This window comes from Camellia sinensis, chromosome 6 (genome assembly GCF_055761805.1).
Source record: "Camellia sinensis isolate YWXY chromosome 6, ASM5576180v1, whole genome shotgun sequence".
Classification (NCBI taxonomy): Eukaryota; Viridiplantae; Streptophyta; class Magnoliopsida; order Ericales; family Theaceae; genus Camellia; species Camellia sinensis.
In genome coordinates this window covers 195,866,992-195,894,218 of record NC_138966.1, presented here as the reverse complement: position 1 = coordinate 195,894,218, position 27,227 = coordinate 195,866,992, and the positions used below count along the sequence as shown (strand labels likewise).

The following is a 27,227-nucleotide window of genomic DNA, read 5'->3' as shown; positions in this document are numbered from 1 at the left end:
TACACAAATTTATACAATTTTTCTATTCAAAGGTTGTTTTACAACTTATATACACAATATTTTTTTTCCAGATTGTTTTACAATATGAAGAAATAACTTTTTAAGTAATTACTTATCAACATCTATCTTTTGTTTCCTTTTGACTGTAGGTGATCTAAGAGATCTTTGTAAGTATATTTTTATTTTCTTTGTTTATAGATTTTGTGCACAGATATGTTAGATGCTTTATACATACTGGTACAAATGTTAATCGAGATATTTATGGTACAAATGTTCCAGAAAAAGAAGATATAGCAAGGGTATTGGTTTGTTGTGGAGTGTTGAATATATTTCCTTGTATGAGAATTTCATCTTCTCTCACTCCCTCCCTTCCTCCCTCACTCTCTTTATCTCTTGGTGTCTCTAACTTTTTTTAGGTGATGTCACTTGAAGAATGTGAGATCTTTCTTGGAAAGCGAAAGGACAATGAAATATCGAAGACTGAATGAAGAGACAGTATAACTAGACAGGTCTATCTGTTGTTGCAACCTTATTTGAAAAAGGAAGAAGATAGCCATTTGATTGACTTGGTTGGTAAATTATTCATTTTTCCATTAGTTTCTTATTAATTGTTTCACTGCAACCTAACTTTCACTATTGTCACTTTGACTTCTTTTATTGCTATTTTAGAATTTTAGGAAGGGTAGGCCTAAGGATTGTTACTGTGATAGAGAAAAGGAAGCCTATGAGGTATTAGAATCTTTCATCCCCCAAGCAAGCTATTGTAACAGTAGATTGATTTCAGTTGTTATGCATGCAATATACTTTGGTTTTGATTATAAGATGGAAATATTACGTTTATTTTGAATTCTAATTTATGATCATGGGAGAATATTATGGTTTTGTTTCATTTTCTCCTTAGTTTTGACATTATGAAGTTCTACATGGGGTATATGCTCAATTAATTATGTTAGAATAGTTCTTAGTTTCTATTTCATAGTTCTTCTGTTAACATTTACTTAAGTTGAGGGTATGATGGTCATATCACTATGTTAGGGTTTGTATATATATTTTGGCTAATGTAATTAATAGATTCATTTCAGATATATAAAATTCTCTCTCTTTTCTCTTTTCTCTTTTTCTTCCTTCTAAACCCTAATCCTAAATTGCTTCATTATACATTCCAACATGGTGTTAGAGTAGCAATCCATCTTTGTCTAGTGCTTAACAGACTCGTGAAGTTCTTCTGAGGTGAAAACGACGTGCTGATGTCTTCTTTTGAATGATGACGTCAACATGATGACATAGTCCGTACGGACAAGTTGCTACATACTAGGTTGCCTCTCTTCCCTGAGGTCAATGGTGATTTTTCTAGATTTTTTTGGGACCATCTGATGTCAGTTTTGTATTTTTGAATGATTTTTGAATTATTTGGTGTCATTTTTCTGTTTTGTGATTCTGTAAGTTATCTGTGATTTCTACCTATTGGATTACCTTCTATGGGAGTCGAAAATGGTTGCTTCATCATCCTGGTTGTTGTTTTGTGATTTGGTGGTGCATTTTTGGAGTTTTTTGTGTCGATTTGAGCATTCCCTGTTCGACAGATAAGAAGTTTGGATTGATTCTGTAACTTGGAAATCTATTATTGGGCTATTCTTGTTGCTAGGTTGGTGTTTGGTTGTGTGTTGATGTTCTATTGTTGGAGTTTTTTTGCTTGAATGTCGTTGGGCTATTCTTGTTGCTATATTGGTTGCTTCTTTTTGCTCTGTTGCAATTTCTGGTTGCTTTTCCATCTTCATTTGGTATTATGGCTGAACCAAGACTTGCTTCTCAATACTTTGTAATTAAGGATGATGAAATGCCCAAGTCCATTACTACTAACAAATTAAATGGTTTAAATTATCTAGCTTAGGCTTATGCAGGATTTTCTTACGTGGCAAGAAGTCACGGTTTTGTTACTAAACTTCCACTTACTAAAGATGATAAAGGTTACGATGATTCGCTGAGTGAGGATTTCTGTATTATGGGTTGGATTTGGCATATCTAGAACCACATGTTGTTACTACCGTGGAATTTTGTGATACCTCTAAGGAAATTTGGGACTTCCTGGCTGAATCTTTTTCGAATCAGAGTAATGTCTCTCAGGTTTATGAGTTATATGAGCAGATTTTTGCTATGTACCATCTGGCCAGTCACTTCCCGAGTATTATAGTAGTCTCATGACCTTGTGGGATCAGTTATTGCAGCATTGGCCATTCACTACTAATGTGAACAACAGGAAGCAACACTAGGAGGAATTTATGATAGCTTCCTTACTTTCTAGCGTAGTGTCGCATGCCCGGGGGTACCCAAGTGTGCTAAATGGTTTAGACCCTCGATTTCTTTGATCTAGTCTCACAAGTGCAATGTGAAACATAGATGAGAGTCCAGATCCGACAACTTTGGTAGAAAATCCATTTTATTGCAAAACCTTTGCCATAAATGGACTGGATCACTAGATCTCAGAGTCTCCACCTAATATTTTGGAAAAATTAGGAAACCCATGACTCGTGCCAAGGCCACTGTTCGTCATAACCAAAGATGTCTCCGTTCGGAACCTTAGGTGTGAGGGAAAAAGGTCATTAATTGAGCATCCACGCTCACCTGATCAAAAAATCAGTCTCTACTAAACCATGATATGAGTTTTATATACCATATATGTTCATGTTCCGATTATTTAATAAATCTAAAAATTACTATGTGAAGCAAATAAGTATAAACGGTGTCATTCATTTTGGAACGGTTTGATTTCATGAATTAAAAGAATTTTGAGATATGTGCAACACACAATGAAATTGAGCCCATAAGCATAAAAATCAACACTGTTCCAAATTAAATGACACAACCTTCATCCACTGGCAATTATAGAGATATATCAATTAAACAAGCAGCAGCATGGTAGGATGCTAAACATAATAAGAAAATTATATATAAGTGGGATACCAAAGCTATAAATGCTTAATTGTATTTACTAGCGTCCCGCGGAAAACTACAAAAGAAAGTTAGTAAAATATGCATGATATTATATACAAAATCTAATGCAATATATACATAAAAATGTTACTAGGGTTGGGAATTATTACAATACTGAATATTTACAACACCGAATAAAAGACGTGAGGTGGGAATTATTACAACAAACAACTATCTAATTAAACAATACAACCAATTTATTTACATCATCTAAGGATATGTGGCTCAACCAACCATTTCTAATAAGCTAAATCACATATGTAAAATAAGAAACAAAATTCAAAATAAAGAGACTACATCAAGTGGCTCAGTCAGCCATTTCTAACAAGCTAAAATCACATATTTAAAAATAATAAACAAAATTCAAGAAAATAAAGAAACTATATCAGGTGGCTCAGCCAACCATTTCTAACAAGCTAAATCACGTATGTAAAGTAATAAATAAAATTCAAGAAAATAAAGAAATTGCATTAGGTGGCTTAGCCAACCATTTCTAACAAGCTAAATCACATATTTAAAGACAAGAGAAATAGAAATAAAATAAATGAGAAAATTGCAAAAACCCACCTTTGGGGAAATGATGAATTTTCTGATTACCAAACTTTTTTCATAACACCCTCACAATTATGGAGTATGTTTTGAAATCTCAGCAAGAAGTTTCAAGTTTAAACTTTAATAGAATTTTGGGTGGTATATATCAGTGGATGGAAAGGTTGATTAGAAGCTTTTGGTTAAAAAAAAAACTCTCTTGCTCTCAAAAATAAGTCAAGGTTTTTGAAAATCAATCTCTCTCCCTCAAGATTTTTTGAAACAAAAATTCTTTTAAACCAAAATTCTTTTCTCAAGACTTTTGAAACAAAATTTTATCTTTCCAAATTTTTCTCTCCTTTCTTCCTTTTGAAACAAAATTTTCTTTGGCTAGCCATGTGATATTTCCAAAAACATGTGGCTTGCCATGTGATATCTCAAAAGCATGTGGCTTGCCATGTGGTATGAGAGTCAATTTTCTAAAATTGCTAAATGTCCTAGACAAAAAAAAAAAAAAAAAAAATCAGAAAAATATTTTTGAATAGGTCTAAAATAATTTGGCCAAAATGGATGTGTTGGAATTAAAGCTAAAACCCAACTTTTCTGCCGAGAAATTCATAAAATAATACATTTCAATTTTTATCATCGGGTGTTCAGAAGAAAGCACCCAAGTCTTAAGGCCGGTCAAAATGGGGTGTCTACACTTAGATCCTGAATTGAGGGGGTTCAAGGATCAAATTCTTGCCAGTAAGACTTTACCATCCGCTGCTAATGCCTATTCTCGGCTACTACGCTCTTCTTTGGGCCAGTTCCAACCCTCAGATTCTTGCCTGAAATTGGTTGTCACAGTACTATTATCACTTAAAATCTAGAATTTAAAACTTTTAAAAAGATTAGTCTTCGGTCACATGTTACATGATTCTGAACTTCACCTTTTTATTGACAACTATACTCATTGTCTCATAGTATTACATAACATAGTAAAATTTTTTAAGGGTAAGTTTGTGATTGGTTTTTTTAGTATTTTTTTACTTTTTACGAAAATGTGTTCAAAAAAATAAAGAGAATGAGTTGATTTTCTTATATTGACATTTTGACTTTTTGACTAAAAACTAATATTTCCAAACATAGCCTAAATATGATTGTAATCTTGCAATAGGGCAATTCCAAATCCCACGTCAGAGACTATTTAACTTCTTTCACACCCAAAGTCTCCTAGCTTTTGTACTTTTCTAGGTCTACCATCTAATTCTCTCCAATAGAATACCCACTCACCTAGTTCCTTCTTTATCTTTACTTGGTATACTATCTCCAATTCAATCACACGAATACAACTTGACACAAACAGGTCAACACAGAAAATTTCAAAAACGTAGGACAGAAGCACAGTTTGCTCACACCACAAATAATTATATCTTGATATTATATTATATAGTTATCTATGAATGTGCATAATATAAGCAAAATTAAATAGTTACTTTTTACTAAGTAAATCATGTATCTAATTCCCTTGCATAAATTTTTTAACTATAGCAAACATATATGATATATAATTACGACATTTGTCTTATCCTCCTTAACCATCTATAACACTTTTATTGAAGCTCGCCTCAATACTTGCCTTGCCTTGAGAGGCTAAAATAAAATGCATCAAGGCTTTGATTTTTAGGCTATACTCTCCAAAAGTTTTCACATCACAGTATGAGACATGCACTTTGTACACCTTTTGCGCATAAGCATATGATGAACACACGCATGAAAAGGTTGCCCTAGGCTCTTGTTAAACATAGTCTAGTAGATAGTTTAAGCATAAAAAGGCAAAAAATAAAAAAAAAAGAACCACTTTTGCAACTATCTTCTATAGGAGTAAATGATCAATCAAGAAAAAACACAAAGTTAATGCTCAAGTGAGAATTTCAATCACTAAACAAAGAATGCCAATTTCACTTTCAATGAAGGCAAGTTTCTTTCTATGCATGAAAATATTTAATGCTTCATGGAGAAAAGTATTTACACCTTCAGGTTAATTTTTATTTACTAAATATTAAATTTTGAAATTTGAAATGCTTAAGCCTCTAGTTTCGTAATGCCTCTAGTTTTGTAATTGCTTTTAATAACTTTGATAACTATAATTTTTTTAAGGATATAAGATATTTATGCCAAATTCTCAGACTTTAGGAAATCATATGTTGGCAAATGTCTAAGAAGTGTTAGTTTTATGTTTTTTGTTTAGTGATAGACATGGCTAGGGCTACAATCGAATTGAGCTATTCATGAATAGCTTGAGCTCGGTTCATTTACTAAATGACTAAGCTCGAGCTTGATTTTTAGGCTCGTTTATTAATTGAGGCGGGCTCAAGTAGCCCCAATCTCGGCTCGATAAGTCTCGCGAACTTAAAAATAAATTAATATTTATTTTTAATAATATATCAACAAAAATTATTAATTTATTTTATTTTTCTATATGCATTTGGTGTTTATGCAAATTTACATATTTGATAGATAAAATTTATTATAAATATTTTTTTCAAGCTCAAGCTCGAACTCAGCTCGTTGGCTCGAGCCGAGCTCGAGTTTCTCAATTATTTGATGAGCCGAGCTTGAGCTCATTTCCTTGAGCTCGACTAATTTTCAGTAAACAAGTTTGAACACTCAAAAGCTCTGCTCTGCTCGGCTCGTTTGTAGCCCTAGACATGGCTAAGAAATGACGAACACGTCGCAAAATGAGTGTCAGGAATGTGTCCGAAATAAAGATTTTTATTTTTAATTAACGACATGGAAAAAAGAGTATCCAACACGTGTCCAGAGTGTCGATGTCTGTGCATTAGCTCTTCAATCTCTAAATTTTGATCATTTCTCTTTTTAGGCATTCCATAATTCTTTGCCATCCTCAACAATGGAAGGAGGAGATTCCAATTGGCTGGTCATGATTGCAAAGTTTGTTGGAACATTAACCTTTTGTGTACTTTGGAGCGACTACTCTCAAAGAGTGCTTACAGTATTGTTCGAGAAAGTTTGCTTAATAGTGTGGTCAAATTTGTGTTAGTGTTTTTGATATGGTAAATTCTTCCTTCATGTACATGTGGTCAATTATTTGTGGCTTTTGATTTTAGTAGTAGTATCGGAGCTGTTAATGAATATTCTGTGTTTTAATCCTTTCTACTACAATCTCATCTTGATGCTGAGCAGCTTATGGATCTGATAGTGATTTGTTACTCTGGATATGAATGTGCTTGTTTACGAACGAGTACCAATAAGAATTTAGTCTTTAGAGTTGACAAGACATTCTTAACTCAATGTGTGTTGATTCAAATAATGAAGTGTCTTTAGGATTGGAGAGATCAATTAACCATTGAAACTTCGTTATTTTACCTAAAAAATCTTTTCAACTTAAGAGAGCTACACATTTTTCAATGGGTGGATAGTGTTAAATGGTGGCAGTGTGTGTGTTCAAAAGATTTTAGGATGGTTCAGGTTAATTCATATGCATTTCTTTATTCTCGGTCTCACTTGAAGTCAGTATATGTGGAAGTGGAAAAATAAAATATTAAATAGTGCTCAACCAATTCATGCTTTAAAAAATAAGTCCTTAAAACATCTTTGTATTTGTACAATTATAATACGAGTGTTTACTATCTAGGCAGTTCCTGTAATTGGTGAACCATTAATAGAGGAGTCCCTTGTATATTTTTGTGAAAGGTAAGGGATGGTAGTTTTACTTTAAAAACTCAAGGGGTATCCCCGTGATAATCATAAATGTCATGGGTGTTAGTGTAACATGCTGTTTTATTATCATTGTTGTGGGCGGGACCTGGGGGTTGGTAAAGAAGTCAAGTGTTCTAGTGGATTTATATGCAAATTTTCACTTGTACGAGTTAACAAGTACTGGTAGGGGTGCAACTTGGCCAAGTTTGGTTGGGTTGGAAATTTGTCCAAGCGTAGCCTGAAAAGCTGAGAGGTCTATCTGCTTGAGATTGACTTGAGCAGACTCAAGCTTAACTAAATGAACTCGAGTTCAAGCTAATTGCTTGTATAGGAAAAGAAATTGTCACGACCCTAACCCGTTCCTAGAGGTTAGAGCCGTGACCGGCTAGTAATCATAGATTACCTACGGCTTCTTAACCAAATCAGAAAATATTTAAATAAGATCAGGGCCTGAAATGGAAGTAAAACAAAAATAACATTATCTATTGAGCAGTGCATACATGATATAAATAGAAATAATTAAAACAGTTCATAACACACTCATAATATATACAGACATTTATATTATACATCCCAAGATCACATACACAATAGAACAAAATTTGACATAACCAAAGCTTAACAAAGCTTGACCAAAAGCTAAAGTTAAAGCCTCAACACCGAGGCGCATCTTCGGATGGTCTTCACAAAAAGGTTGACTTTAAGTAAACTCTAATGTCGATCTTTTTGATGCTCACCTACATATATAGGGGAAGGGGGTGAGCTAGAAGCCCAATGAGTAACATCAATGTAAAGGATTAATGAATGAGTTCCATATTTCATAATTACACACAATACGTTGTTGAGAGACATATTATTCAGAAATTTATCAGACTTTTCAAAGATTATCAGAGGATGGGATAATTCCCAATAGTATTAAAAATTAAACTTGACAGAACGACCTCTGGTCTAACATTTAGCAAAACAACCTCTAGTCCAATATATATATAGCAGCTCTACAGAACGACCTCTAGTCCAACTTATAACAGATAAGACAGAACGACCTCAGGTCCAACATATTATTCATAGATAATTCATTAAAGGATGCACGATAAATTATCAAATGGAAAACTCATTCATTCACAGCAAAACATCTTTTTCAAAAAACTTGTCATATCCTAAACAATCGGAGTTTCGTATATCTAGTCATTTTAGGAAATTCCTGTTTGAAAAACTTATCATATCATAAACATGTCAGAAGTTCATACATATCTTATCATTTCAGAAAATGCTTATCATATCGAACATTTCGTAACGAAAATATAGATTTCATTAACCTTTGTATGGCATAGCCATTTTCAAAATCATTTATACAAAAATGTCTTTACAAAGACATTATTCACCTTGACTAGTTTGATGTTCCACGTCGACGTTCCAACCTACACATTACACATATTGAAACATTATTTTATTCTCTTGATCGAATCTTAATTCTCATATTCTTTCTTCTCAAATAAACCAAATTCTTACTTTGCTTCTTTAACCAATTATCTTATGTTGGTTCTTAAATTAGCCATAATCATGCCTAAGAATGCTCAGAAAAAGATGAGGACGAAAAATACAAACAATATGCAATTTCCCAAAACATGCTAAAATAATCCTGACCGCTCGAGTAGACTACACTGTCTGCAAAACTACAAGATGCTTGCTATGTGCGCTCAAGCAGTGACTATACCGCTTGAGCGGTTTGTAAAATTCTAGGCTTCGAAATGCAGCAAAAATGGCATCAAACACATTTTCAAAACTTGGGGTCATGCATGGCTTACTCAAAAACATGGAAATAGTTTGGAAAACACAAATGCATGACCATTTAAAAATTATTTATTCAAAACCTCATCAATTTTGTTAGAATATTTAAAAGAGAAAGAGAATATTATATTATGCGTATATTCAATGTTATGTTAAATACATAATGAAGTAACAATGTATACAAGACTCTTTTATATAGGAGGAGAGAATCCTAAGTATGATAATCCTAAATATGATAATGAATATAATATGGTATGTATAATAGACAGAATATATAGTTATTATATTTAATATGCCGCCTCAAACTCAAGTAGGGATACCCACTTGAGTTTGAAGAGAGAAACTAAAACATGAAATAAAACTAAGAATAAAATAAAATATGGACAGATCTGAGGCAAATAAATTGCGAAATCCGAATGGGAGAACATGAGCGCTTGAGATAGATTAGAGGCCAAAGCTAATACTGGAAGATAGTTTATGGTCGTGTCAGACCGTTGTAGGAACAGGGTCGAAGCTAACGCCGAGACAATTTAAGGTCATGCTAGACTGTTGTAGAAACTGGCCGGAACTAATGATGGGATAGTTTAAGGTCATGCCGGACCATTGAAGAAGAACTGGATGTTAAACCAACAAACGTAACACACACATAACTTATGACGTGGTGCTGAATGGTGATGGCAACAGATGACATTGTGCGCCAGGGGACAACCTATGAGAAAGTGTGCCACAGGGCAGCTTGGGTTGTGCGCCAGAGGGGGCGGCTTGGATTGTGCACCAGAGAGAGCGACTTGGGTGGTGCGCCAAGGGTGACTTAGGTTGTGCGCTAGAGGGGGCGGCTTGGGTGGTTCTCATGGTATATCACCATGCTCACCAAAAAAAAGGTATAATACCCCCCTTCTTAAACTCAAATAGGTTTGAAGATAGAAACCTATTTGTGGTTGAAAGAGAGGAAAAACGGAGTGAAAATGAGATTTTGACATGTTATATAAAAAGAAATTTATTTTTTATTTAAAAAAATATAAAAACAATGAAAATAAAGGTGAGAGTGGTGGGAGGAAGGACATGCCTGTTCAAAAGTTGGAAGAAAAAAAAATGGAAGAACAGAAGAAAAAGATGTTCAAGAAGTGGATTGGAAGAAAAATAATAATAATAAATAAAATAATTAAGTTTAGAAAGAAAAAAGAGAAAGGCAGGGACTAAGGCTGCCCGAGAGAGAGCAAGTTTGTAGAGATGGGTTTTGAAAAACCAAGCAATAGAAACAAGAAAAAAAATGTGCTTTGAAGAGAGATTTTGGGAAGAAAAAACAAAAAGGTCAGGGAATGGATTCAGTTGAGGTCCGGCGGGCGGTCCAGGCAAGGCTGTCGCCTGCCAGTGAAGCGAAATTAGTAGGTACTTAACCTAGTTCTGATATCATGCTAGAATATTTAAGAGAGAAAAATAAAGAGAGAAAATATTATACTATGTGTATATTCAATATTATGTTAAATAATTAATCAAGTAATAATGTATACAAGACTCCTTTATATAGGAGGAGAGAAACCTAAGTATAGTAGTCCTAAGTATGGTAATGGATATAAACTTAAATAAAATCTTCATGCATGCAAAGATTTTCCAACTCTTTTCTCTTGATTTTCAAGACATGAAATTAAATGCATAAATCCACGCAATTAAGAGTATGAACTTATGGAAATTTTCTGTAAATAAACAGAAGACAAGCTCTCATGCATGCAATGCCAAAACTCAAATTAAAATGATGAACATAATGTAATCTTCCTAATCTTTTCATTATAGCTCAATTTCTTCATCAACTATCTAATTTCATGAATATAATCCCAAACCCTTTGCAATCTCAAGTATAATATAAAGATTCTACACAAATCAAGCAATGGGTTTCTCTCTCTAAGATGAGCTCTCCAACTCTCTCTCTAACCTTTTATCTTTTTCAATAAGAAAAAAGGAAGCTTTGAGGTGTCGTCAATACAACCATGGGGTAACTGGTTGCCGGCCTGATTTGACCCAACCCAGTGAAAGGGACCCACCACTGAGGCACCGATGGAGCTCAACCACACGCCACAGATGAGCCTAGATTTTGATCGAAGTATAAGGCGAGGTCTCTGTAGAGAGCTAGCTGCAAAACAACAAATTCGCCCCCCCTAGGATTCGAAATTGAGTCACGCCTGTGGAGAGGGATGCTCTCTCTCTCTCTAACTTGAACTCTCCCTTTTCTCTACACACTCCAGCACACGTAGCAAATGAATCCCCCTCTCTTGAATTTGTGAAGTCGTCAGCCAAATAATATACACACACACACTCAACACAATGCACACATGCACACACTTTGGGGCTCCAACACATCCATTTACATGCACACACAAAGGCTACAATCCTCTACACACCACTTCACAATAAATCACATGAGTAGGATTAGCTTAATTAAACCACATTTAGTCTTAATTAATCATAATTCCCAGAAAACTCAATTGGTCTATTAACCCCAATTAAGGCCCAATTAATCATAGTTAAGTTATCAATTTGAATCAAATTTTTAATCAAACTCCCAAAGGCTCTAAATATTACACTAAACTTATTAAGCTCATCAATTTTGCTTTCTCAAATCATTAAAGCTTTCAATTTCTAATCAGACTCAAAATTCCTATCAATAAGTTACACATACAAATTAGACATCTCACAAGCAATTCCGATTTAGAATAATCACAATTTCCAATCCTCATAACTTAATTAACTTAATTACTCAATTTAATCAAATCTTAATTTTACTAAACTGAATCGAATATTTAATTAAACTCCTATATAGTTCAATACATGAAATTAAACTGATTCAACTCATCAGTTTTACCTTCTTAAGCCATTTAGGCCTCCAATTTTTTATTCCGAAATAAATCCTTAGCAAAATCATATACGAATCAAACTCAATAATGCTCATAAATTCCAAAATTAAACCCGAATAATATGCAACTAAAATTCAAATCTCCGTAATTAATTAAATACAAAATACTATGCGTGGTGGGGTTGTCACAGAAATGTTGTTGAAATAGACCAAAAAAATAATCTCAAAACTAGCTTTCAGCAAAAGAGGTTTTTGTTATTCTTTGCACTTGCCGAGCATATCAGCAGGTCCAAGTCACGTGTAGAACATTGCTTAGTTGACATGTTTGGGCTGGTTTTAAATCAGTATCTAATAGCATGATTTCTAATATTCTCTTTATTCTAATAATAATGTGGACGATTTCAGGTTCTCCTCTCTGATCTCAGCTTTGATATCATTTTTTTTTTCTTGCAATCTGTAACAAGTTTTCGTGGATATATATATATTATTTTATGGTTTGGATGTTGGTATTGGTCAATGGGACTCGGGCGGGGTTTTTTTCAGATTGGTCGAGGATTATGGCAGGATGATCCTTTGTCGCCTCTGTTATTTATTTTAGTTATGGAGGCTTTCAACAGGTTGATATCTAGAGCTATGCAGGGTGGTTTGTTGGAAGGTTTTAGTGTGGGTGTGAAGCTGGTGTTCCTTTGGTGGTGTCTCATTTGTTATATTTGGATGATGCTCTCATTTTTTGTGGAGCTGAGAAAGACTAGCTTGGTTATCTTCGATGTGTCTTGTTATGTTTTGAGGTGGTGTCAGGTTTGAGGGTGAATTTGGCTAGTTTATTCCAATGGGGAATGTAGAGGACGTTAACGCATTGACAGCTATCTTGGGATGTAAACTGGCGGCCTTGCCAGTGTCTTATTTGGGTTTGCCTTTGGTGTTGACTTTTAAGGCAGTTTTTAGTTTAGTGGCATTTGGCGGGGTGGAAGTGCCAGTATTTGTCTAAAGGTGGGAGGTTGACGTTAATCAATAGTACATTAGGGAGTATTCTAACTTATTTTATGTTGGTGCATGTTATCCCTGTTTCAGTGGCACGTCGGTTGGAGAAATGGCAACGGGATTTTCTTTGGGGTGGGGTGGGTGATGGTTTTATGTATCATTTAGTGGATTGGAAGATGATGTATAGGCCTAAGGAGGAGGGAGGGTTGGGGATTTGAAGCTTAGTGGTTTTTAATTGGGTTTTGTTGGGGAAGTAGTGGTGGCATCGTGGGGAAGTGACACTACTAAAAACCAGACATTTTGCGATGGTCTCAAACGTCGCAAAAGGTCCACATGTCGTCGCAAAAGACCTTTTGCGACAAAGTAGCTACAGGAAATGAGGGGTGGCAGAAAGAGGCGTGACAAAAGGTATTTGCGTGGGATGGTGTTTCCAAATGAGCATTCAGCTTTTTTGCTTTTAAGACAAAGACTTTGCAATATTCAAGCCCAATTGGAACTAATCAATTTCACACAACGGATCGTCACTGACAAGATATCCCTCCACCAATTGAATTATTGGTACACATGAACTATCCAAAGAAACTTTAATTACATCCTACAAAGAACTATCCACGGCAGCCTCTAGTAGTTTGAACATATTTTTCAAATTCTGAAATTCGCACACATAATAATCGCTACTGGAAAGCAGCCAGTAGGTAGAAAGCACCACTGAAAAATATGACATGTAAAACGAAGAAACTTCATACAATCTTGTAAAAAGTTCTGACTCCATTTGAAAGATTCAAATTAATTAACCAACATTAAAAACCAATTTTTACGTGGACTAGGGAAGCATTTGGGCATTGTTACTCCCGTAAGGCGCTCAAATCGTGCCACATGAACACAATAGTCATAAAGGTGATGTGCTGTCAACATAATCTACTACCAAGACTTAAGAGTTGCCATTTGGGTGTAGTTGAGTAGTTTTAAAGCCAGATTAGACTAAACAGGTAATACATTGCACGAGTCCATCCATAAGTCACAATGCAAAAGGTTTGCACCACATGAAAGTTTATTATATAACTATATATTGAGCAAGCACATTTGACCAATTCAGCACATAGATCTACTTTTCAATAACCATAGGCATTGTGTTAACTTCTAAATAAGTAGGCATCTAATCTTTTCTAGCAGCTGAGTCATATTAGTCTTTTAAGAATGACCTATTTCAATTAAATCAAGAAAATCCTGAGTATTTCAAACAAACTTAACCAAAGCTCATATGCCTAAAGGTTTGAAGCAAAACAAAAAACCAATAGATGACGATATATACTTGTATCAAATCATGCCCAACCTTTAATATAATGGACGTTGCAAATTACAAAATCATTCACTGGTTTGCATCACATAAAAGAATTTAAATTTTACAATTCAAACTATGAGTACATTTATTTTTATTTCTTTTGTACAAAGCATGCAATACATCATTTTCACTTTCTCATCATAAATATATAAATGCTTATATAAGCATATTTAGAGGATAAACAGATTTAGCAAAGTTGTTTGAGATGTGAACTCACTCATTCAGATGTGAAACTATTATGATACAATTTATGATGGTACAAGATATTACACAATTACACACACTTAGAGAATTAACTTACAGTATAATTCTTAGCAAGGATGGTAGTCTCAAGTCCCAAATGATATTTCATTTTGTAATAATAACTGCAAGGAAACAATCAAACTAAGAGTACATTTATTTTTATTTCTTTTGTACAAAGCATGCAATACATCATTTCCACTTTCTCATCATAAACATATAAATGCTTATAAAAGCATATTTAGAGGATAAACAGATTTAGCAAAGTTGTTTGAGATGTGAACGAACTCATTCAGATGTGAAACTATTATGACACAATTTATGATGGTACAAGATATTAAACAATTACACACTCAGAGAATTAACTTACAGTATAATTCTTAGCAAGGATGGTAGTCTCAGGTCCCAAATGATATTTCATTTAATAATAACTGCAAGGAAACAAATCAAATAAATTGCAGTGATGGATGGAATGGCACTATAGGAACCAGTCGGATTGTCCACTATAGGAACCAGCCTCGAAGAGCAGTGGCTCTGTTGTTTTGCACTCTTAGAAGTAGAAGTAGAGGGAGCCTTTTTTTTTTTTCCTTTTAATTTTAAAATAATGCTTGATCTCAAGTTCAAAAGAAGCAGCCAAAGTTTGCTAGAGTGATATCTTATAAATAAAAATTAATTAATTAATTCTCTTGCTTTCTCTAAATGCACAAGGACTAAATCATTAAAGTTAACGAAAAACAAGATTTTAGATATTTTATATACATTATATCGAGTTCGACGGTTAAAATATAATTTTCCCATCATCTTTACTTAACGGAAATAGACGAATAATTTAAATTAAAAAAAAAATCAAAAGATTAAAATTTAAATTGATAAAATTAAAAATTCATAATTTATTATATTGAACAACACAAGACATTTTTCATTGATTACAAAACTTTTATGTTTTTTTTTTTGTAGTCAGCCATCTTGGAAATAGACCATTGAAAGTTGGGGCGAGAAGATTACCTCGACCCCCATATGAAGATTGTTTTGCTCTAAATACAGGTCCACAGATCTGAGAGCATCTTTGACACCTCCAGCTACTGATATATGATTATCTTTTATCATCACCATATCAAATAAATGCATTCTGTGATTCCACCCTCCACCTATTAGTACCTGTTAAGAGAGACAAAAGATTACCAAAAAGAATTTAATTAAGAAAGGATAATAGATACAGTGCAACTACGAAGGAGAAAGCCAAAATAAGTGATCCACACATCCCACTTAGTCCACTAGACGTAAGCCTGGAGCTGTTTTCCTTGTCTCTAAAATATATGCAGGGCGTGCAGCATCAGCCATTGCAGTGAACTGGACCTCCTCTGCTCGAATCATTGTAGGTGTCTTAACTTGGACAGGACTATGTAAGCCATTAGTCGCAGTCTATCGTCGCTTACTGCTTCAACAACAATCCCAAATTCATTATTGTCATAATTTGTATCTAAAAAATGTTAAAAGAAAAAATTAAGGAAATTTTAGATATTTAACTGACCTTGTGGACTTCCTTGCATGACCAACTACAACCTGTTTAAGAAATTATAATTTTTACCGTTATTATTGCACTCCATAACTAATCAAGACATAAGAATCATGTTATGAGATAATCATAATCTTATTAAATTGCATAAATTGAAGTAAGGTTAAGATGGTTTCGCAATGTGTAAGCAATCCACTAAATTCGCTTGAGAGAGACTTCGGTGATTCCAGTTCATGTCATGAGGAAAGGTATGGTACCATGTGGTTCAACCAAATATAGGGCCCTAGTTAGAATAGATTAGTGAAACAGGACTTGTGAGCGGGTCTACTGATATAATTGAGGCACAGTTGTATTCATATAACCTGTCATATGCAAGTTGGGTAGTTTTTGGATAGAACGGGGCTCCCGAACAAAACCCCTTTCCGGTCGAACAAATTCCATAAAAGCAAGCCAAATTATGATGTTATTTGCTAGCCTTATATAGCAAAGTTTCTCTTTGATTTCCCTAATAGTCTCGAAGTCAATAGTTCTATTCATCACATACCTTCATAAAAGAAGTTTGTACTCCAATCAAAACAAAAGTAATTACTAGTATCTATCTAGTGCCAAAGAAGAGGAAAATTTATAAAAAAGCCGAATGGATTAAGTTCATTTTATAAACTTCCAGTATCATAAGCTTGGATCTTCATAACATCCATCAAGTAGTCCCTAAGAGCTTAAGATAGGGCAAGTTTTATATCAATATCAACCAGTGAAAAACTATAAGCTGCGTGTTTCATGTCAATTCTAAGTAAGACAGATGCCACTTACAAAAAATAGTACTCTTAAGGAAATCATATACATATATTTGGATGCGAAGAGTTTAAGTAGAAGTCGAAGTTAAGAAATATGCACATTTGCCAATCATAGAATCATTCAATAGCTATTACCATACCATTAAGCATGTAAACATTGCTTTTGAACATCATGGCATCAAAATTTTCATATATTTTTCATCAAATGAACGGATAGCAGATACCTCAAACATAAACAAAACCAATAAAAATGTGCTTGCTGGATTTACTTAGCTCAAAAAAAAAAAAAAGTCAGTCAAGCTACCTTTGGAACCAAACCATGAGCTTTTCAAAAAAGTATAATATAATGACTTACACCATAAAAAGGTATTTGATTGGTTAGCCCACTTAGAGGGTTACTAGAAGGAAATCCCTTCATGGCACAAAATTTTTCAAACCCAAACATAAACTTCATAAGATGACTTAAAATAGTAGGCAGGCACCCATTCAGATAGTTATTTGTTCTCAATATTTGACAAAAACTGCCCACAGAGAGGGTAATTCTAAAGTTAAGGAGAAAAGAAAACATCAGCCATAAAGGAAACCGAAAAAAAAGAAAAAAAAAAGGGTTGAAGAATTGCAAGTGGTGCTACAGAACTTTGGTGAGAGTAACAACAATATCAATACATAGGAAGGCCCCAATAAATATGCATGACATTTAATAAAAACATAACAAGAAAAAAATAATTTTGAAAAAAAATAAATCTAACAAAGTCCAACTCACACAATGAAGATCAAACTCTGGCACAAAAACAAAACCAAACCATGAATTGTAATCACAACTCAGTTCTCAAATATATAGTTACAAAGGCAAAATAAGTCTTGCAGAGATATATATTATAGTTCCTTTTGTATGAAACAGGGCAATTATCTTTCTTTAAAAAAATTGAATTAAAAGATTATAATATGGTGCAATAATTCAAAGTCCTATAATCACATTACTCTTTTCAGAAATTAGAAAGTACTTCTTGGGTTTCTTTGGGGGCAATCTTGCTAATCTAAGCCTTTCTTTTTAAAACTTGACCATAGACTTTCAATTGAGCCCAATGAATTTCTCACATAGACCTCTTTGAAATAACCAAAGCCAAAAGTACATGGTTTCTTAAAAGAGCCTTGTTGGCCAACAGCTATTCCATAATCTCATTTTCTCATAGTACTGTTAGCAGCACAATATAAAAAATACGGTTAATTACATCAAGACATCTCAATTATTAGAGAATATCTACTTACCTCCCATATCTATGAACCTATACATTTGACTAAAGATTTGAAGAAAAAATAGAACATGAATTTTAAACACACAATAGTTTAATAGTGAATAAAGAACACTTGACTTCTATATTGATTCATAAAAATTTTCACTGAATAATGCTACTTTAACAAAGAGAATAAAAAATTTCACTAACATTGTAGGGTTATTAAAGCCAGAAATCTGCAAGGTTTTATAATCTCCAAGCAAGCTTGAGATCAATTTTGTAGGAATTTCCAATTCACCTTTTGAGATCAAGAAGTATGACCAAAGCCAAAATTTAATCAATATCTCAATCAAAACACGACAATCAATAGCTTAATCAATGCAGAGGCAATTCTACAGAGCTAGGGCATGAACCCTTCAAATTCAAACTTTACCAAAAATTAAAATCAAATACAATCGGACCAAAAACGAAAATCAAATATAAAAGCAAATCAAATCTAAACTGAAAATCAAATTGAAAGGAAGTGCAGAGAACATAATAAGCACACAAGAATCGACCTATTTGATGAATAGGGTTCCGACGGTGCTGCCTTTGTCGCCGCTGCCATCCGGTGAATGAAACACTAGCGATCGGTGGACGGAACCAAACATGTCTTGCATTTTCGATTGAAGAAAGCAAGTTCTACTAGGGTTTCGTGAGTGACTGAGTAGAGTTTGGATAGAGTGACAGCGTTTTGGGGTTAATTTTGGTTCCACAGTAGAGATAGAGAGAGTGAGTGGGGATGGAGAGAGAGAAGAGACGGTGATGTTGGTGATAAATCACAGAGACGCCAAGAGCAAGAGCACTCTCCAATTGGAAAACCCATGTATATTGGGTAGGTTTCCATGAGCAAGAGCACTCTCCAATTGGAAAACCCATGTATTTTGGGTAGGTTTCCATGGATAACCACTGGGTAGGATCTCCATTGCCATAAACAACTAACCCTCCCTAAACCGTAATCCACTCACAAACCCTCTATAAACCCTAAAGCCATCTCTCTGCCTCCCTCACTCATAAACCCATCTCTCTCTCTCTCTCTCTCTCTCTCTCTCTCTCTCTCTCTCTGCCTATAGAATCACCATACTCAAGAAAGAAGAATCAAGAAGAATGTCTCAGAACATAGACGACAGTCTTTGGAAGGATAAGAACAAAGATTTTCCTGCTCTGGGTGATACTGCTGGTCTTGCTCCACGTCCTGCCCCTAGCCCTGCTCCTCGTCATGCTTCACCGTCTTCTTCAACTCCAACGGAAAGGTAAACCAAAAAAATGATATACTGAAGGAACGATGAAATAAATATATAGAATTTAATTATATATATATATATATATGCGCGCGTGAAGGAATTGTTGGTGATCATCCAGAAGAATTGCTCCGTTTATCTATGCTATTATGTATATATATCTATATGTTCTATTATTAAAAGGGAATAACAATTTTAGTGCCTTGGAGGGGACCTTCTATTTGTACACACTATTTACCCTTTTTACACATATTTAATGAATTTTTTTTATTACATTTTAGTCCTATAATGAACCTACCAAAATACCATTTTCTTCTTCAAACTACCAAAAACCTAACCCTAACCATTAGTCACCACCATCCTCTGTGGCCGCCGCCTCTCTTTTCCTCCATCACCGCCGTTACCTCTTCCTCCACCACTGCAACTTCCTTTCATCTGCGACCCATTGCTTTTCCGCTTCTCTTACCCACCACGTCGGACATCGTGGAATCGCCTCATTTTCTTACCATTTGGACTACCAGTGTCAAAAAAATCGCCTCCGTTCGAAAATCAACCATCGAACCAATGAATTTGGTTCGATTATCACCATCCGAACAAAACACATTGGTTCGACCATCAACATCCGAATCCCCTTTCGTCTGCGAGTCGCCGTCGCCTTTCGTCTGTGAGTCATCGTCGCCTACCTTTTCGCAAGAGAGAGAGAGAGAGAGAGAGCGGTATGTCGCAGGTGTTGCGTCGCCGCCGACAAAGTGGTTGCTGCCTAGGGTTAGGGTTATGGTTTGATCGTTGCTTGCTGGTGTGGAAGAAGGTGTGTGGATTGGGAGTGTGTGTATGGGGATATATGTAACGCCCTCAAATTAAACCCATAATATACATAACATTAACATGCATTAATAAAAGAAAACGAATCATTTGAATTATTCATCAGAGTACTTTTATTGAAAGACATCACATGTAACATCAAAATAAATGCCCTAAGGGCTTACATCTTTCCAAGCTAACACTTGGACACAAAAGAATGAGTACTAACTCATTTACAAGTTAAGCCCTTGGCTTGAATGTTTACATGTAATCTCAAATAAAAACAAATAACTAAAGACAAGTCTTCAAAATCCAAAAAAAAGATCGAATTCTTCCAAGCTAAGTTCTTGGAGGTAGCTTATCACCTGAACCTGAAAATGATGTTCCCATAAAGGGTGAGCTACAGCCCAGTAGAAAAGTACTAAACCAAATATAAGTATCGAATAAAGCTATAGCATTCAATAGATGGTTAACCAAGATAATCAATTATAACTTGTTATAATTTCATAACACTAATGTCTATGACAAGTTTCAATTCCCATGATTATCAATATGGCTCAGAACCTGGCCAAACTTACAATAGTGAACTATATATCACATTCACATTACTTCCAATATCAACAACACAGATGAGACTCAGGCTCATATCGAAACACTTCATACTTCCAGTTTGATACACATTTTAGTGTTGTATCAATAAAAACACTTCAATATAAATAAGCACACATAAAAGTGATGCTAATGGAGTCCATCCCCTATCTCCTCCCAAACAAAATCCGGTTTAGAGGTCCATCCCCTATCTTCCCCTAAACCGTGGAGTACATCCCCTATCTCCTCCCAAACAATATGCATATGCAATGCTCAATCAATACATGTACATTCTGTATTAATTCAATAGTCTAAATTTATGACTTAAACAATTTGATTAGTTTCAATTTTCCCTAATCCACATACGATGTCTACAACAAACACGACTATCCTCCACTGATAGCCCAAAACAGTTATTTCTAGACTGAAAATAAATACATCAACAATTCAATAGGTGAGTGATTTAAATTATACAACTATACCATTTAATCAAAGAATTCCTCAATTTCATGAATTTAACCAAATTCCCCAATTTCCTGAAATTAATTATACAAATTAATTCATTATTACAACTAGGGTTTTTCCCAAAATTACCAAAGCATTCCCAACATATCAAAATACCAAAACTTAGAACAAAACTTATAAGATGGAGTAGGAAATCCCTACCTTGAAGAAAAGAACTCGAATGGAGAAGATGACGAAAACCAAAGTGCTCCAAACCCAAAATTGTTCAGATTAAACGGAAGCCCTTGACCCACTCTATCTTTTCAACAAAGGACTTAGGGTAGAAATACACTCTAAGTAGATCAAACCTAAGAGAGAAGGTGTGTAGGGAGAGGGAGAAGACGGTTCTAGGGTTTTAAAATCAAAAAGGAGATGAAAAATCATCCAGAAAGTCGGATCTCGGATTTTTATACCAGTCGCTCCGCTCGAGCGTGGAAACCCCCACTCGAGCGCCACTCACAGACTCCCGCTCGAGCGGCCAAACTCCCGCTCGAGCGGCGAATGCACACTTCCAGAAGTTTTTGTAGACAGGTCTCCGCTCGAGCTCCCAACTCCCCGCTCGAGCGTCACTCATGACTTCCCGCTCGAGCGTCCAATCCCCCGCTCGAGCAGCCAACATTACACAGGACATACTGGATGGGTGTATTCCCCGCTCGAGCGTCCAAACCCCCGCTCGAGCGGACAAGCCAAAATCTGGGCAACTAGACTTGGTTCCTAAGCTCAACCAACCTGCTCCAAAACTTCCCAACACAACCCAAGACTCAAAATAAGGATTAAAGGGTGCAAACACATACTCTCAACAACCAGCTCCACGGAACCTAAGTCTGTATATAACAAGTAAAAAAAAAAGGGAAACCGGGATCGCTATAATATAACTGCAACAAAATTGTATGTGATGAGTAAATTTTATTTTTTATTTTATTTTATTTGGTGTGTGAATTAAGAAGGATGTGTTAAAAGAGGAATGTGTGTGTGTAAATGGAATCTCCCGTCATGAAGTCACTCCCTTTTTTCAAATTTTCCTAAAATGACCTTAACTTTTTAAATAATTATATTATTTTTATACATATCAGTTTGTAATTAAGGGTAAAATAATAAGTTACAACCAATCCCACTTCTCATGATACCAACCAATCTCACCTCCCACGTTTTCAAACTGCTATACAGTTTTAAACAGTTTCGACATCTTCATCCCTCTCTCTATTTACTATAAAATCTTCCTTTTTATTTGTTCAATGATTTTTTTCTTTTTTGTTGCGTGAAATACTATTTAAGAACATTGCAATCTTATGGTTCTCTTATCCGAAATATATATCTACTGCTTATCCTACATTGTAAGTGTAGTATTGTTAATTATATTTTTATTTTCTTCAATAAAAAGTTTCATTATGTAATTAGGTTCTTTAGAGAAAAAAAATATATATATTGATTGAGAACACTATTATATTTTTTTTTTCTTCATTAAAAAGTTTCATTGTGTGTGTTTTTGGAAAAAAAAAAATAAAAAATCAGTACTCATAATTTTACATTGTAAGTGTAGTATTGTTAATTATATTTTTATTTTCTTCAATAAAAAGTTTCATTACGTAATTTGGTTCTTTGAAGAAAAAAATATATTGATTGAGAACACTATTATATATATTTTTTCTTCATTAAAAAGTTTCATTGTGTGCGTTTTTGAAAAAAAAAAAAAAAAATCAGTGCTCATAATTTTGTGTGTGTGTTTTTGAAGGAAAAAAAAATCGGTATTTTTTGTATTTTCATTAAATTAATTTTTAGGTTCTCAATATTTATAAGTGTTTTTAATTAAACACTTTGATTAAACACTTTGACACCTATGTCCAACTTTTTAGAGACTTAAATAGTTTTGGATTTTTTCCTATTTCACTTTTTAAGCTATTGTTTCTTTTTGTGTATAAATTCAGTTTTTTTATAATTTGATTTGTTTGTTTGTTTACTTTTGTGAGAACGCTATTATGTATTTTTGTTCTTCATTAAAAAGTTTCATTGTTTGTGTGTTTTGAAAAAAAATAAAAAATCAGTGTTCTTAATTTTGTGTGTGTGTATTTTTGAAAAAAAATCAATGTTTTTTGTATTTTCATTAAATTAATTTTTAGGTTCTTAATTCATATTTATGCAGGCTTCTTTGAATATTTTGGCACCATGTGTGTGTGAATTTTTTTAGATTAGACTTAGACTTAAGCACTTTGGGTTTTTTTTTTTTTTTCCTGTTTTACTTTTTCAAGCATTTGTTTGTTTTTGTGTATAAATTTAGTTTTTCAAATTTTGGTTTGTTTGTTACTTAATTGTGTGTGTTTTTAAAAAATATTCAGTATTCTTAAAAAAAATTCAGTACTCTAAGTGACTTGGATTTGTATTTTTGTATTTGTCTTTTTATGTAATACTGTTAATTATACTTTCTATAAAATGAAATGTTTCATTATGTTATCAAGTTATAAAAATAAAAAAAATAAAAAAATTGACTTTTATTTTTGATCTTTTTATCAAAATTTGTGTTTGTTGGTTTATTATGTTTCCAAAAAATTAATTTGTTTGTTTCCTTAATTTCATGTGTGCCTTTTCTTTATAAAGATTTGTACATATTTTAATATATATATATATATATATATATATTATTTATCAAATATCAAGTATATTAATATCAAATGTTACATTGCACATGATTATAGATATGTACATTATTTAAAAAAATGTCAATTTCATATTATAACTTTAAATGAGTTTGCACACGCATCGCGTGTGTTCGGCTGTTAGTACATATATGAACATTGAGATTGATGCCGGAGCAGAAGTGATTGCCCTTTCTGGAGAAGACTATAATGTCGCTGTTAGTGTTTTGATTGAGAAACTGTGTATGTATTGTATAGATACAGTTGAAGAGAGAGAGAGAGAGAGAGAGAGAGAGAGAGAGAGAGAGTTTGGGAAAATAGAGGGAGGACGGAGGTGGACAGAGTAGTGGTGAAGAGGACAGAGAGAGAGGATTAGGATTTGGAGAGAGAGAGAGAGAGAGAGAGAGAGTGTGTGTGTGTGTGTGTGTGTGTGTGACTGTGTGAGGATTTTTGTCTATTGATTTGTGAAGGAAAATTTTATTATTTTTTTATTCACAAAAAAGGCATTGGCAAAACTGTTTTCTAGAGAACGGTTTTAGCAAAATCGTTTCACCTATAATGGTAATAAAGTAAAAAACACATCCTATAGTGGCATTAAAATTTTGAGAATGCCTTAGTCAGGAAAATCCCCCAGGTGGACAAAGTAATAGCGGAGAGGACAGAGAGAGGATTAGGGTTTGGATAGGAAGAGAGAGAGAGTGTGTGTCTGATCTTGTGAGGATTTTTGTGTATTAAACTGTGTATATGATGTGTAGGGTCTGTTTGGCAAGAAGGTTGGGATTAGGTTGGGATTATTTTAGTTATAAAAAGATAAAATGTAACGCCCCCAAAATAATAACAATAAACCCATCAGGTAAGACATGCATTTACATTTAAACTAACTGCATTCCTTTCATTCATTAGAATTCCAAGACATAAGTATTACATGTTAACCCCATAACAAAATGCCCTACGGGCTTACAGCTTTCCAAGTTAACACTTGGTTACAACAAAGAGTTCTAACTCGTTTACACATTAAGCCCTTGGCTTGAAATTACATGTAATACATCAACAGTAAAACGACAGAACTATGTCCGCCACTAGCCTCCCAGCTATGTCCTTGGAGGTGGCATGCTTCCTGCACCTGAAAATGATATTCCCATATAGGGTGAGCCACAGCCCAGTAGAAATACACTAAACCAACCATGGACAATGACTAAAACATTAGCAATTGATAGTTGGTCAACACTGATTCAATCACATAAATTACATATTTATGTCAACGACTTACAAGTCCCAATTACTTTTCATTTTCCCTTTTTCAACAGATAAGCATGCTAGCTCTATCATCATTTCCACAGATATGTATAAAAACTATATCTCACATTCAGATAAGTATAAAAGCTATATCCACATTCTCAACAGATATGTATATCAACAATATCCACAGATAAGCATACAAGCTGTATCCACACTCTACAACAGATATGTATATCAACAATATCCACAGATAAGCATACAAGCTGTATCCACACTTCACTTCACAAAGATAAGCATATGAGCTCTATCTTCACTTCTCTAGACAAGCATATGAGCTCTGTCTACGGAGTACATCCCCTATCTCCTCCAAATACCTATCCGGTTTAGAGGTCCATCCCCTATCTTCCCCTAAACCGCGGAGTACATCCCCTATCTCCTCCTCTACACATAACGTATATAAACACATTGGTTCTATATACAATCACACAATACAAACAATTAATGTATTCTAGCAACTGTCAAGTTCCATAACACATTCCATTGATTAGTTTCAGTTTGCCTAATCAACATACATTGTCTACAACAATCACGACTATCCTCCACCGATAGCCCAAAGCAGTTATTTCTAAAACAGAAAATAAATGCACAAATGGATATTCAATCAACATTTCATTTCCTCATTTCTCATCAATTAATTATCCCAATTAATTAAACAATGCAATTAGACCATTTTCCATAATTACCATTTCAACCCTTAGGTCCCATTTTCTTCAATGATTCAGCAATCATTCCATTTTTTTCATGCTAAACATGCATCTAAGTTTATTATGAATAAAACCCCAACTTTTGTAAAATTACACAAAAGCCCCAAACTTTCACAAAATTACCAAACCAAGCCCAACATCTCAAAATACCAAAATTTAAAGACAAAACCCATAGAGAGGAGTAGGATATCCCTACCTCAAATTCGGAGTCCCAAAGGAGAAGACGACAAAACCCAACGTGCTCCAAAACCCGTGATTTTCAGATTAAAATGAAGCCCTCGACGATCAACAACTTTTTTGTAAAGGCCAAAGGTGAGTAAATCACTCCTACTAGATCAAAACCTAGAGAGAAGGTAGTATCTAGAGAGAAAGACTCAACAATGGTGTTTTTGGAAAAGTAAGAGAGAGAAGAGAAAGTGAAAAAGTGATTTGAAAAGTCACAATTTCGGGACTTAAACCCAGTCTTCCGCTCGAGCGTAAAACACCCCGCTCGAGCGGCCACTCACAGACTTCCGCTCGAGCGGCCAACCTCCCGCTCGAGCGCAGAATGCACTCGCCCAGCACTTTTGCAGAACCAGGCCTCCGCTCGAGCTCCCAATCCCTACGCTCGAGCTCACAACACTGCACAACAAGATACTGGATGGATGTAATCTACGCTCGAGCGCCAACACCTCCGCTCGAGCGTACAGGCAAAAAAAAAAACCTGGGCAACTAGTTTTGGTTTCTAAACTCAACCAACCTGTAACAAACCCGCTCAACACATCCTATAACTCAAATACAAAGTAAGAAAGGATGTAAACAAGATAATAAACAACTACCAACATCCACGGACACATGTCCGGATCACTATACAACAAGGGTAAACCCGGGATCGCTATAACCTCCCCCCCTTAAAGAATTTCGTCCCCGAAATTAAGCACAAGTTTTCAAAACAAGTTTTTCTCCCTTTTAATCAATGTTACACTTGAACATTCAACAATTCGACCCATTCCCGGTCATCCCATCCCTTTAACAAGAGACATATCACAATATGTAAACCACATATGTATTATCAACATGCATCAACATTATGCACTATCTTTCCAATTTCAACAATATATTCAACACATATAGTATCACATTCAACTTCCGTATGAGGCAAGTTCCAAAACATACTTCCAATAACCAAAACATTTTCAATGTTTCACAACTTAAGACATATAAAAAGCTCTTAAGTTCAACAAAATGTAAAATTTAAATACAAGATTACATATCAACAAACAAGTCCGGATATTTCTCACGGACTTCCAACTCACGTTCCCAAGTGGCTTCCTCCACTCCGTGATGTTTCCACAAGACTTTCACAAAAGGAATGGTCTTGCCACGCAGGACCTGATCCCGCCTATCCAAGACCCGAACCGGTCTCTCCTCATACGAGGCATCCTCATCTACCTCTAAATTTGTCCAATCCAAC

General features: G+C 34.6%; 1 long non-coding RNA gene across 8 annotated transcripts; it reads right to left on the bottom strand.

The window, feature by feature from the left end:
- Positions 1 to 7,680: 7,680 nt before the first annotated feature.
- LOC114318170 (uncharacterized) lies at positions 7,681 to 19,376 on the bottom strand. Of its 8 annotated transcripts, none has more exons than XR_014333779.1 (8): positions 18,526 to 19,305; positions 15,955 to 15,986; positions 15,683 to 15,858; positions 15,429 to 15,581; positions 14,794 to 14,854; positions 14,485 to 14,567; positions 8,607 to 8,642; positions 7,681 to 7,961 (listed from the first exon to the last, which is right to left on the bottom strand). It is a non-coding gene; the product is annotated as an uncharacterized LOC114318170 (long non-coding RNA). The 8 variants fall into 8 exon arrangements; XR_014333775.1 differs by having other exon boundaries at positions 14,485 to 14,548; XR_014333778.1 differs by lacking the exon at positions 8,607 to 8,642 and having other exon boundaries at positions 18,526 to 19,308.
- Positions 19,377 to 27,227: the final 7,851 nt, after the last annotated feature.